Source organism: Cryptotermes secundus, unplaced genomic scaffold (genome assembly GCF_002891405.2).
Source record: "Cryptotermes secundus unplaced genomic scaffold, Csec_1.0 scaffold7643, whole genome shotgun sequence".
Lineage (NCBI taxonomy): Eukaryota > Metazoa > Arthropoda > Insecta > Blattodea > Kalotermitidae > Cryptotermes > Cryptotermes secundus.
Window position 1 is genome coordinate 23 of NW_019729394.1, and position 11,980 is coordinate 12,002.

Genomic DNA, 11,980 nt, shown 5'->3' on the forward strand with positions numbered 1-11,980 from the left:
GGCCCTCTACTGCCAGTGGTATCGGATAATTAGCCCTTTCTGTCAGCAAGGTCAGTCCTCATCTGGCAGTGGTACCTAATACTTTCCCCATCTACCGGAGGCACTGGAAACTACTTGGGCAAGAAAATTTGCCTAATTTAGCTCAGAGGTCTCCCAGAGACATGACATGAGGTTCTTTTACATGCCGTAAATCTACAACACAGGACCCACAGCTTAAAGTCCCTCCCGGAGGACTTGTTTCCTGAATTTTTTCTGCCCTTAAAAATTCCATGACCTCCGCCGGGTTTGAACCCGCGTTACCCCTAGACTACGGAGACCACTATCCATATTAGTTAGTTTATTTTCGTTCCTACCTTGCACCTTTCCGTTCAGCTCATTCAAGTGTATGAAAATATCGCAAAGATATGCCAACTTACATACCTATTCATCATCTGCAAATAAATCCGCGTACTCATGCCCCTCAACAGTCAAAAATGCACGTACCTTCACATTAAGTTCAAATATTCGTGTTAACACTTTTCCTCGTGATAACCAAAATAGCGTTATAAAAGACAGGGAAACCCTTGCTAATCCCTGCAGTTTTAGGGAAAAGCACGTATACAGAACATGCAGCAAGTTTATCAAAGAAACCGCGTAGATGCAAGAAAAATAAAAATAAATCAATAATGAAAACTATGATATAACAACAACTGTGAGTAAATAATTTACGTTTAATTTCTTAGAATACAACACTACTGTACATAAAAAATCACGGCATGTAATAAAGAATAAATAAGCATATGAATCATGGTAACTGGGCTAAAATAAAACTAATTAAATTCAACAAGTTTAAGGTCTTTCATTCTGGTCCGTCACACTAACAAATTAACAATCAAATTCCTTCCGTNAGAACACTGACCTATCCAACCGGAAATCTCAGGTCTATGTTTCTGGTGTTCCTTCCTCACCTTTTGAAGTTCTCTCTGGTGTTCCCCAGGGGTCTTGGGAGCCCTTCTCTTCAATGTGTTTATTAATGACACATGTGATGCAGTTGCCCACTCTAAGTGTCTACTTTTTGCTGACAACATCAAAATTTACCAAGCTATTAGTTCTCTTCAGGACTGCTACCTACTTTAGTCTGACATTAACTTTATACAAGGTTGGCGCTTTACTAACTGTATGAAACTCGACATCAATAAAACTAAAGTTATATCCTTCCCCAGGAAAACCAACGTACTGATCTTCGATTATAAACTCTGTCAATTGTCTATAGCCTGGACAGATTCCATAAAAGACCTAGGAGTGTTTACTGATGATAAACTTTATTTCCATTACCATGTCAATTATATTTTCTCTCACTGTGTTAAACTGTTGGGTCTAGTTAGTAGCATTACTTTCAATTCCTCATCTCTAGACTGTATGCTCAGATTGTACACTGTATTAGTTAGATCTAAGCTTGAATATGCGTATGCAGTCTGGAATTCAATTACATCAACTGATGCCAACAGCTGGAACACATCCAGCAGAGGTTTGTGGCCCTCCATTTTAATCGCTTCTATCCTCAAGTCCATTATTGTTATTCTCTTGCTCTGGAGGAGTTAAAATTGCATACTTTACATATTTGGAGACATCACTTCAATGATCTCTTTCTAATGTTGTATTTTAGCGTCCTGTTGCACTGATTCTCGTCCATGATATGTATGTATTGGCACAACGCATGCAGCCAAAAAAGACACATCACAAGATACAGTATACACAAAATATAGGAAGAACGATATAATACNTTGCATGAACATAAAAATTAAACTGAATTATTATTATTATTCTCTCTCAATATCTATACTTTTCATTTCTCAACTGTCAATAGCAACTTAGATTCGTGTTGTTGTTAATACTTTATGATGTTAAAATCATTAAAAATGTCAATCTATCAATATAAATAAAAATGTGAATGTTCGTTTGTTCAAGATCTTAAATCCCTGAGAGTTCTTCACAGATTGCTTTGAAATTCTGACATAACGTTGCATTCAAATATGTGCGTGTCACACCTGTGACAGGCAAAAACATGTCACATGTTCAGAATCCAGGAGTCACTTCCAAAGTAACGTTAGAACAGACCGTTGCATAGGTTGCGACAATAACGGTGTTGTAGCCCCAACAGTTGGCCGTTGCCTAGGAAGTAACAATAGCGATACTGTAATCCCAACAGCGAGCCGTTGTGTCGAGAACATCGAATGTCCATGGTTACGACGAATACACTGAGACAATGCAATAACAATGGGTCGTTGCGTGGGAATCGCGAAATCAACAAAGCGGCGTTTCCCCGGTGATAGACAACAGAGGGCATTGTATAGCAACCGCCGAGGTATAAATAGCCCAGCTTCGACAAGGAGCAGTCAGTCTGAAATTAACCGCCGCTGATAACGAGGTGTTGATAATGACTGAAGATTTGTGCTTAGAAATCGCGAACAAACACCTCAATCAATTGGGAATGACATCACCCAATCGATCTGCTGCTGCTTCGTTCAATGTAGAATTGCGTTGTGAACAAAATTACAACACGGGTGATCTTTTGTCATATGTGCAATCAAATATTCCTAAGCTAAGGCTTGAGCAAAAAGGCATTTACGATCAAATATTGCAAACTGTCAATAACGGGGTTGCAGAAATCTTCTTCTTAGATGTGCCAGAAGGAACTGGTAAAACGTTCCTAATTAGATTGATTCTGGCAGCAATTCGATCCCAAAATGACATAGCCTTAGCTCTTGCGTCGTCCGGAGTAGCTGCGACATTGCTACCAGGTGGAAGAACTGCTCATTCTGCTTTGAAATTGCCATTGAACATGCAATTCATTGAAACTCCCACGTGCAACATTTCCAAAGCATCAGGCATGGGAAAGGTATTGCAGAAATGTAAACTTATTGTTTGGGATGATTGCACAATGGCGCACAAAAATCGCTCGAGGCTCTTCATCGATCATTGCAAGATTTGCGTGGAAACATCAGACCATTTGCGAACGCATTAATATTGCTTGCAGGGTGTTTCAGGCAAACATTACCTGTAATTCCTTGATCGACACCAGCGGACGAAAAAAAAGCTTGCCTGAAATACTCTACTTTGTGGCGACACGTAAAGACATTAAAATTAACTACAAATATGGGTGTCCAGCTGCAAAACGATCGATCAGCTGAGATATTCTCACATCAATTGCTGGAAATTGGGAACGGAAAGGTGCCGGTTGATCTGACCTCAGGACAAATTTCATTGCTTCATAACCTCTGCAATTTAGTGACGTCAAAAGAAGAATTGGTTGGAAAAGTATTTCCCAATATTCAACCCAATTATAAGAATCACGATTGGCTGAGTGAACGAGCTACTCTTGCGGCCTAGAATAAAGACGTCTACGAACTTAACAAGACTGAGCCACAGCAACGTGTGGCCGGGTACCACTAGTTAGTTAATATGAAATGATTTACAATCTTGATGATGAAACTAAACATGAAGGTAATCCATGATTCTGACTATTTAGGTTATTCGCATCTTTCACAGAGCACTGGAAGTATCACTGATATCTGAGATTACTCAGCTAAATGCAGTGCAGGCACTAAATACTTCCTCCATGCACTACAATGAGCAAAGAGAACCATTTAGTTATAAAAAAATGAAGTATGTAGTATATACCAAAAACATATATGCCCACTTGAGAGTAAAGAAGAGTAAATTTGTGAGATGTAAGGTTCCCATGGTAGTGACTATGAAATGTACTATCTTCTGGAATGTGTTAACACATAGTCTAACAGAAGTTGATTCTAAAGGGTACTGACAATAGTATATAACACTCAGAAATACCGATTTTTTTACTTTTTCCATCGTCCTATAATCTAGAGACTAGAAAACATGATATTTCAGAAACTGAATCTGTTTGTCCTCAGATGAGGAGGGAAGACACCTACTCAGTTGGGTCCCTTAGAAAGAGCTAACCTCAATCACAACCCCTTTCAGATTCACCAATGTTCCAGTCGACGAAGTCCTACAAGTCAACAGAAATAAGCTCCAATGATGACACACTGGCTGAATGGTCTGTCTTGCAGGTTGAAGTCATCATGGATATTCTGGAGTTTTGCCTGAGAACCATATTTTCAGGTGGATGACAAGTTCTTCCAACAGAAAAATGGCAAGGCTATGGGAAGCTCTCTATCACCCACTGTGAGCAACATCTTCATGGGGCATTTTGAGAAACTGACTCTGGACTTGGCACAACATAAACCATCATTATGGCTCTGGTATGTTGATGACACATTTGTGATCTGGCCTCATGGTCCAGAGTAGTTACAGGATTTCCTCAACCACCTCAATAGTTTAAGACCATCCATCCAGTTCACCATAGAAATAGTCAGTGTGACTGCCTTTCTTGATGTGCTGGTCAGGAGGGAAGAGTTGACACCAGCCACCAGTCTCTACAGGAAACCCAGCCTCACTGACCGGTATCTCAACTTCAACTCTAATCATTCGCCGCATGCGAAAAGAGATTTGATTCAGAGTCTTCACAAAAGAGCTTCCACCATATGCCAAGAATGACATACATACATTTCATTTCACAAGTCCAAAACAAATGGACATGAAGGTCATCATATCAAAACAACAAATACAAAAAATTTAAACAAACACACAGATAACAGAATAATTAAAACTAATTGTTTACGTTATGCTCCACATATTCAGAAACTGTATAAAAGGAATTATTCATAAGATATAAAGACGTGGTTAAAGAAATCAGTAGCCTCAGAAGGGATTCTTCAGGTCAATGGTTATCACAAAGGTTTCACTCACTCAGTCATTAATTCCAAGGGTAGCGGTTGTCTGAATAAAGAGCAAAAGCCTCTGGGCTCTGTGTATATCCCATATCTGAAGGGTGTTTCTGAAAAGTTCAAATGTATAGGGAATAGGTATAACATTAGGACGATCTTCAAAACTAAACACTCTCTTAGGAGTTCACTCATGAAAACCAGGCGAGAAACAGACCCACAACAGACAGCACAGTGAATCTATAGTATTCCCTGTGAATGTGGCAGAAGCTACTGAGCGGTGCTGAAGGTCAGCTGGGTCTTGTGCGTGACGTCATGGCGTCTGCCATTCCTATATTCCATCTTTACCCCCATATGTTGACTTATTATCCTTGTGATTGCCTATGTATCATGTGACCTTCCATCCCTCTTCTGATGTCGCGGAAGGAAAGAAGACCTGCTGTGCAGTCTGTGAGGCTATGTAGTTGAGAATGGACGCTTACCAGCCAGCAGGGGATCGGGGATCGCCACTGGAAATTCTATTTCGAGCTGGTACCTCTAAATTGAGTTCAGTAAATCTTCCGTGGCTGGCTGGTAAGGTAAACACTGCCCACGATCACAAGCCATTGGCTTTAGAACGGTTGCAATGCACACATTTATTTATTTTCTCTTATTATTACCATTATTATTATTTGTTTTTCAGGAGTAACCTGTTTGACGCCTAAATGAGGTTAGTGAAACAGGGGCAGGTTAGCTTATTCTCTGTCGCGACTGTTGGTGACAAGTGATTGCTGCACAATCATTGATTTGGGTTGTTGTGCCTTGATTATATATATATTTTTTTTTTGTATATTCTGTGTAAGTCTTGTTATGTTGTTCATTAAACTCTGTTGTTATCTGAAAGGCCGACGTATCACTGTAGCTTCTCCGTATTGCTTGGATACCCCACGAATATCTTGGGGAGCTCGTAAACATAGCAATAGAGCCAGTGATGATGGGCTGCTTCTCCCGACTTCACAGCTCGAATAAGTTCATTGAGAGAAGAAGGGGAAGGGGTGGTTCATAACATTGGCAAAACAGGCAGACCTCTAGCCATGTGGCTCCCTGAACACAGGGACAATCTCCACAGTGTCTTCTACAAAATTCAAAATTAGCCCAACATGCCTATGAAGAGGGCCACAGACTAAGCTGGGATGATGCTACGATTCTGAAATTGAAAGCAGCAGCAGGTATAGAAAATATACGGAATCTGCCCATGTGGCATGCTTAACCAACCTGGTTTGAACATTTCTACTATCTGGATGGCCCTCATCAGTAATAAGGTTTCAAACCTGCTGAGAAAATCCATGAAACACGGCAGATTCTTCAGGGGTTTCCATAACGTTCCATCTCGAGTGTTTAGGTTTCACTCCACAGATGGCGCTAGCAGTGGATACTATATTTCACAATTTTTTCCCCATTTCTTTCCACTGATGATCATGTAATTGGTTTTGTTGGCTAGGTTTGTAGCACAAATTTCTACCTCCTATTCTAGCCCAGTTCCACGCCTGTGCATGCTCTATCACAATCATTATTGCATATTTTCTTGTTATATCCCGCCAAATTAGTCTGTGGTCAGATGATTAAACAACTATGTGAATCTGGCAGAGTTGTCCAGTGATTGGGGTTAGGTATTTCTAAGTAACCCAACTGAGTAGGTGTCTACCCCCTCACCTGAGGATGGAAATAGATCCAGTTTCCAAAATGTAGTTTTCTGGTCTCTATACTACACGATGATGGAAAAGTACAAAAACCCAGTAATTCTGACTAATAGGAGTTCACTGACAATTCAGAGGAATGCTTTACCAGCAAGAAGGCTGACATTTATTGACTGTCGAAAGCAAACCTGCAGACTTTGTTGACACTTTTAACTTCTATTAACAATATGTCTGGGCTGTCCATACTCAGATGTGTCTTTTACTTTCTCTATTACTCAATTTACATGTCTAAACCTTATGAGATTGTCCTAACACACTTCATAAAAGCACATTTTAAGAAACAAACTATAAAATAACCTATTTTAAAACTTCAACACCATATAAAAACATTCTCATGTGAAAATTTAAAGTACATTAAATTCTGAAGTTAAACAATGCAGTAACAAACATCAATGCCGAACAAATTAAAATCACAGAAATGAATACAGAGAAGGATGTTGGACCAACATATACATGCACTTACATACGTAGAGCACTGAGAATAATGTAACGATTTGGCAGATAAAAGACTAAAAGGAACCTTTTCCCCCATCAACTGATGAGTTAGATGTATCTACACACTTAGTCATTTTACAAAATATTTCAGAATATATTGAACATTACAGCATCACTTATCTCAAATACTGTGTGGTCCTACCTTAGTCATCCACGCCTGTAATTTTTATACTGCTGCTTAATAGACTATTTGTCTTCATATCGAGTGGATGGAGAATGTGCTGTGGAGATGAATTTGTAAGTTTTCAACCTTCAGGAACTGAAAATAGAAAACAGAATTAGAAATGGGAAAAGCGTCTAAAATGAACATTACAAAAATGAAGAAAGCGCAGGTACAGTGGAACCTCAAAAACACAATTCATTCCAGGAGACGGTTCAACTTTCAAGTTAAATTTCCCCATTTGAAGTAAAGCAAATTGAATTAATTCGTTCCAGACCCCCAAATTTTACCCAGTATAAAACATTTTAAGTGCCTTAAAACAAGTATATTTAAATTCAATAACTGAATGTTTGTGTAGAACTCTTGAAATTAGAGACGACTTGTTAGTCCATAAGGTGGGTGAGGAGTGGTGCTGGGGGCAAGAATTTCACCCAGATGAAGCCATATTCAGTATTAAAATCTTGTTCCAATCCTGGAGGGTGTGCAGGTGCATTGTGCAACACCAGAAGGGCCCTGAAAGATAAATTTTTCTCATCCAGATATTTCTTCACACCAGGGTTAAAAACTTCATCAAACCACTCAGTGAAGAACTGCCAAGTTACCCAGGATTTAGGATTTGACCTCCACATTACACTAAGCCTGTTTTTGTGCACAGTGCTTTCCTTAATAGCCCTGGAGTCTTCTTTCTTTCGTCAATGTAACGCATGCATTGAAAATGCAGGGCGCCAATTCCAACTTCTACTCCAGCAGGTGAGTCTTAAAGAGTTTGGAGGGGGCATTATGCCTGTGCATGCTCTTCAACACTGAGGTGCCAAGTTTAAACAAAATTATATTATTAAATGCCGCCCTAGTGCTGCTATTTTACGTTTGCGGACATGGGTTCTTATTTGAAAGCTGTTCTATAGGGAACACTCAGTACACTCCTGAAGTATGGCATCAAACTCGTGGGACATTCTGTATAGTGTCACACATGTCTAATTAAGCAAATATTGCATTTCATTTGAAGCATGGGATTGCCAGAAGGCTAAAGCTAGAAATGGGGTGCACAATATATCATAAACAGTTGGGATGCAAGGGTCATGTAACATCCACCCTTTAATATCAATATAGTGTGCTGTACTGTGAACTGCAGAAAAAAATGTTAATTACTATGGATATCTTCAGTGCATACAACTCACCTTATTAATGGTGTGGTATGAAAAGGGTTTGGAAGCATGATTAACAAACACAGATTTCACTGGCTTCTGTACTCCAAGAATGGTGACCTTGTCTAAAGCTGGCATATCATTATATCCCCACCAAACAGCAGATCCTGTGAGCTGCAACTCAGCCAAGGTGAAGTTCAGCAAGTTGTACCGTCAATCTGCATACGTATCTGTAACAGTAAAATTATTAACAGTGGAACATATATGTAACTAAGGGCATATGAGGAAAGCCACACAAAATTTCATCATCATGGCCTATGACCTACTTTCCATGACAACAAAGTCATTACTAGAAAATGAATACATGTGTTCTCAAACAGTTAAATAGTTTTGTGTGGTTTCACAAGCTACTGAAGACATAATGGGAGAATCTTCAAATAACAGGACCTTAAACAGGACCTATCTTAGTACTCCTCAAACCTTGTATTGGCCTCTTCACAGTCGCCTCTCTATCCTACTGTTAATCAGTGTCCTCAGCTCAGCTTTCAGTGGCATGATCAGCACATCATACAATACTGCCTCAGGGGTTTATGTATTTCCAATCCTAAATTTCCAGCAACATCACAAATCATAAATGCACACAGTGCCTAACTGATAAACATTTGCAAGGCTTCAATTGCTGAATTTTTGACAGAGAGCAGTTGTAGTAAACTGGAACTCAAAATGATGTTCATCTATAAAAAATAATTCCCCCACATCTGTTTCAGGATGATATAAGTGTCTGTCACAGTAAAAAGAGGTCCAAAATATTGTGACATGATGGCTGAAAGCAGGAATACTGGAAAAGGCGTCCTAAGCTAAGTAATGGTGCTGTAAACATGTTACAGCAGATAGTAGAAACAGAAAAGATGGCTGTTGCTATGCAATGGCTTGGTAAACACGTTTCCTTGGAAACTGATGTGAACGTGCAACACTAGAAAAGCTGTTGGAAGAGAAGTTCTCTGTGCAGTCTGCACTGAGACTGTACAAGATGTAATTCAAGCTTTCAAGCAGTTGAGATGGTGAGTGGGTCTGCAGGCATTCAGTACTAGCCAGTGGTGAACACACAACAGCCAGGGACTGTGGCCATGAAGTTGCATTGTGAAAAAGCTGCCAGCCAGAAAGGACAGGAACTTCTGAACATGGAAGCAGAGGAATCCACAGTGTCAGGAGCTGCCACCAAGCGATGCCTAGTTAAGACATGGTAGACTGAGAAGACTTAGTGCATGCTGTAGTTTTTTGTTAAGTGTACAGATCTGTAAAACTGTTATTGTTACTTGTAGTTATGATCTGTAAGTGTTCAATAAACCCAATTACCAATCCAAACCCAGTGTCTAGTCACTAAATACATGACAATATTAACTTCTAAAACAGCAAACACAGTTTAAAAAAGTTAAAGCAAGAAACAGGCAGGCTACAGTTCATCACTCAACTTCATATTTATTTAGAAAAGTAAGAAAATTGTGAACTATATGAAAATTCTGGATTTACAATAAATGTTGTATCCCAAGGGAGCAGCCAGTCCCACTGGAAGACAGATTTCCCAAGTGGCCAGGAAATAATGGTGGCAGGTATGCAGACATAGAACTTACAGGTTCATACCTAATCAAGCTGAAAAGATACATGGAGTTGAAGTTTACTAATGATGAATTTAATTACAGAATGTGAAGATTATAAAGTATCCCTGCGCACAGCAGTGGTGGTGTCAAACTCACCCCAGTTCCCCCCCTACATGATGAAATTACTAAGATGTCTGATGAAACCCCAAGAACACGTTCTAGAACTTCCTGAACACAACAGAAGATTCCATGACTTGTGCCTGCTGTCCTGCTGAAGGTGAAGGTCTAAACAACAGTCAGTCCCAACTATACCACCTCTGCTTGTTTGCACGAAAAACCAATAAAATTCCATAAGTAAACTCGATGAAGATATACTGACTGTGCTACCTCAGCAATAGTGAGATAACGCCTGTCAGCTATACTGTCAATCATGCATAGCTGTGTAACTCTGCATAGTCATTAATTACTATTATTAACATTGCCAGTTACAAAGTTATACCTCATAATGCAGTTAATAAGACCCCAAAGTTGGGCATATACTGTATGGATATGCAAAACACGCAATATATTCAATTTCATAATTAAATACTACAAAATTCAGAGCCTATCTACACGCATGCACATTGTAATTAAACTATTTCTAAGCACTCTAATATGCTTGAACATGACATTTCTCAAGTGGTGAGGCACTACCTTCTCACTGCAGAACCTCAGGTTTGATTCTGAGTGCCTTCATGCAATATTTACCATGAGTGACCTGGTACCAGAGCAGGTTTTCTCCAAGTATATTTGGTTTTCCCCTGCTAATCCTCACTCCACTATTGCTCCGCACTCATCTAACACTACCCTTGAGAGACATGACAGCCCCCACCAGACACTAAATTATCACATTCTTAGTCTTTAAGTTACAGAAGTTCAGTTTCAATCTAAATGCAATAATTAACCACACTAACAACATATTTTTATAATAAAGTTAATCATGCTCATAATGAAACTTTATAAAGGTTTATTACACTAAGAAGTTCTGTTCTGTACTAACTGAGTGAATCACCATCATCCCAGTACAAAGAACCTGTGGCATGACAATCCTCAGCCGGGGTTACCAGGAGCCCAAAGTCATTCTTTTGAAAGAGTTTACATGCTACTACAATTGTAAATATGTGGTGCAGTTCAATTATTTGGGAACAACAGTGACAAATCAAAATTTGGTTCATGAGGAAATCAAGAGGAGAATGAATTCAGGTGATGCTTGCTACCATTCAGTCCAGAACCTTTTGTCTTCTCATCTGCTGTCCAAAAACATAATAATTAGAATATACATAAAACTATAATTTTCCCTGTGGTTCTGTATGGGTGTGAAACTTAGTCTCTGACATTAAGGGAGGAACAGAGACTGAGGATGTTTGAGAATAGGGCGCTGTGGAGAATATTTGGACTGAAAAGAGATTAAGTGATGGGAGGTTTGAGAAAACGGCAGAATGAGGAGCTTCATTACTTGTACTCTTTGCCACGTATAATTAGAATGATCAGGTAAAGGAGGATGAGATGGGCAGGACATGTAGCATAATGGGAGAGGAGGAATGCATATAGGATTTTGGCAAGAAAGTTAGAAGGAGGAAAGAGACCACTAGGAAGACCTAGACATAGGTGGGAGAATAATATTAAAATGGATTTTAGAGAGACAGGATGGGGTGGTACAGACTGGATTGATCTGGCTTAGGATAGGGAGCAGTGGAGGGCTACTGTGAATATGGTAATGAACCTTTTGGTTCCATAAAATGTTGGGAAATTCTTGAATAGTTGAGTGACTGGAAGCTTCACCAGAAGGATTTCGCTCCATGAGTTAGTTACAATTGTAAAAGCATTAGTAACATATTTAATCCAATACAGATGCTTTGATGTATCTAAATAAACATTAAAACATTCTGAGAATCATTAAAATAACTATCTGTATAAACAAAAAAATGTTGAAGTTTTTGTACAAATCGCTCTCTTGCAATGGGCTACAATGGGGTACAAGGGTGACTTAAATTTGAGAACTTTGATCTCGAGTGAGAGGAAC

At 39.3% G+C, this 11,980-nt stretch overlaps 2 long non-coding RNA genes across 2 annotated transcripts in view; one reads left to right on the forward strand and one right to left on the reverse strand.

Annotated features, from left to right (window-relative positions):
• The first annotated feature begins 3,913 nt into the window (after nt 1-3,913).
• On the forward strand, nt 3,914-9,672 carry LOC117282415. Its single transcript, XR_004513152.1, has 3 exons — nt 3,914-4,262; nt 7,732-7,925; nt 9,088-9,672. It is a non-coding gene; the product is annotated as an uncharacterized LOC117282415 (long non-coding RNA).
• LOC111865651 overlaps nt 6,470-11,980 on the reverse strand; it is a 7,451-nt gene continuing 1,940 nt past the window's right edge. Inside the window, exons 2-3 of the long non-coding RNA XR_002843007.2 lie at nt 8,354-8,550; nt 6,470-7,274 (exon numbers count right to left, since the gene is read on the reverse strand). This is a non-coding gene — a long non-coding RNA (uncharacterized LOC111865651). The remainder of the gene's footprint in view (nt 7,275-8,353; nt 8,551-11,980) is intronic.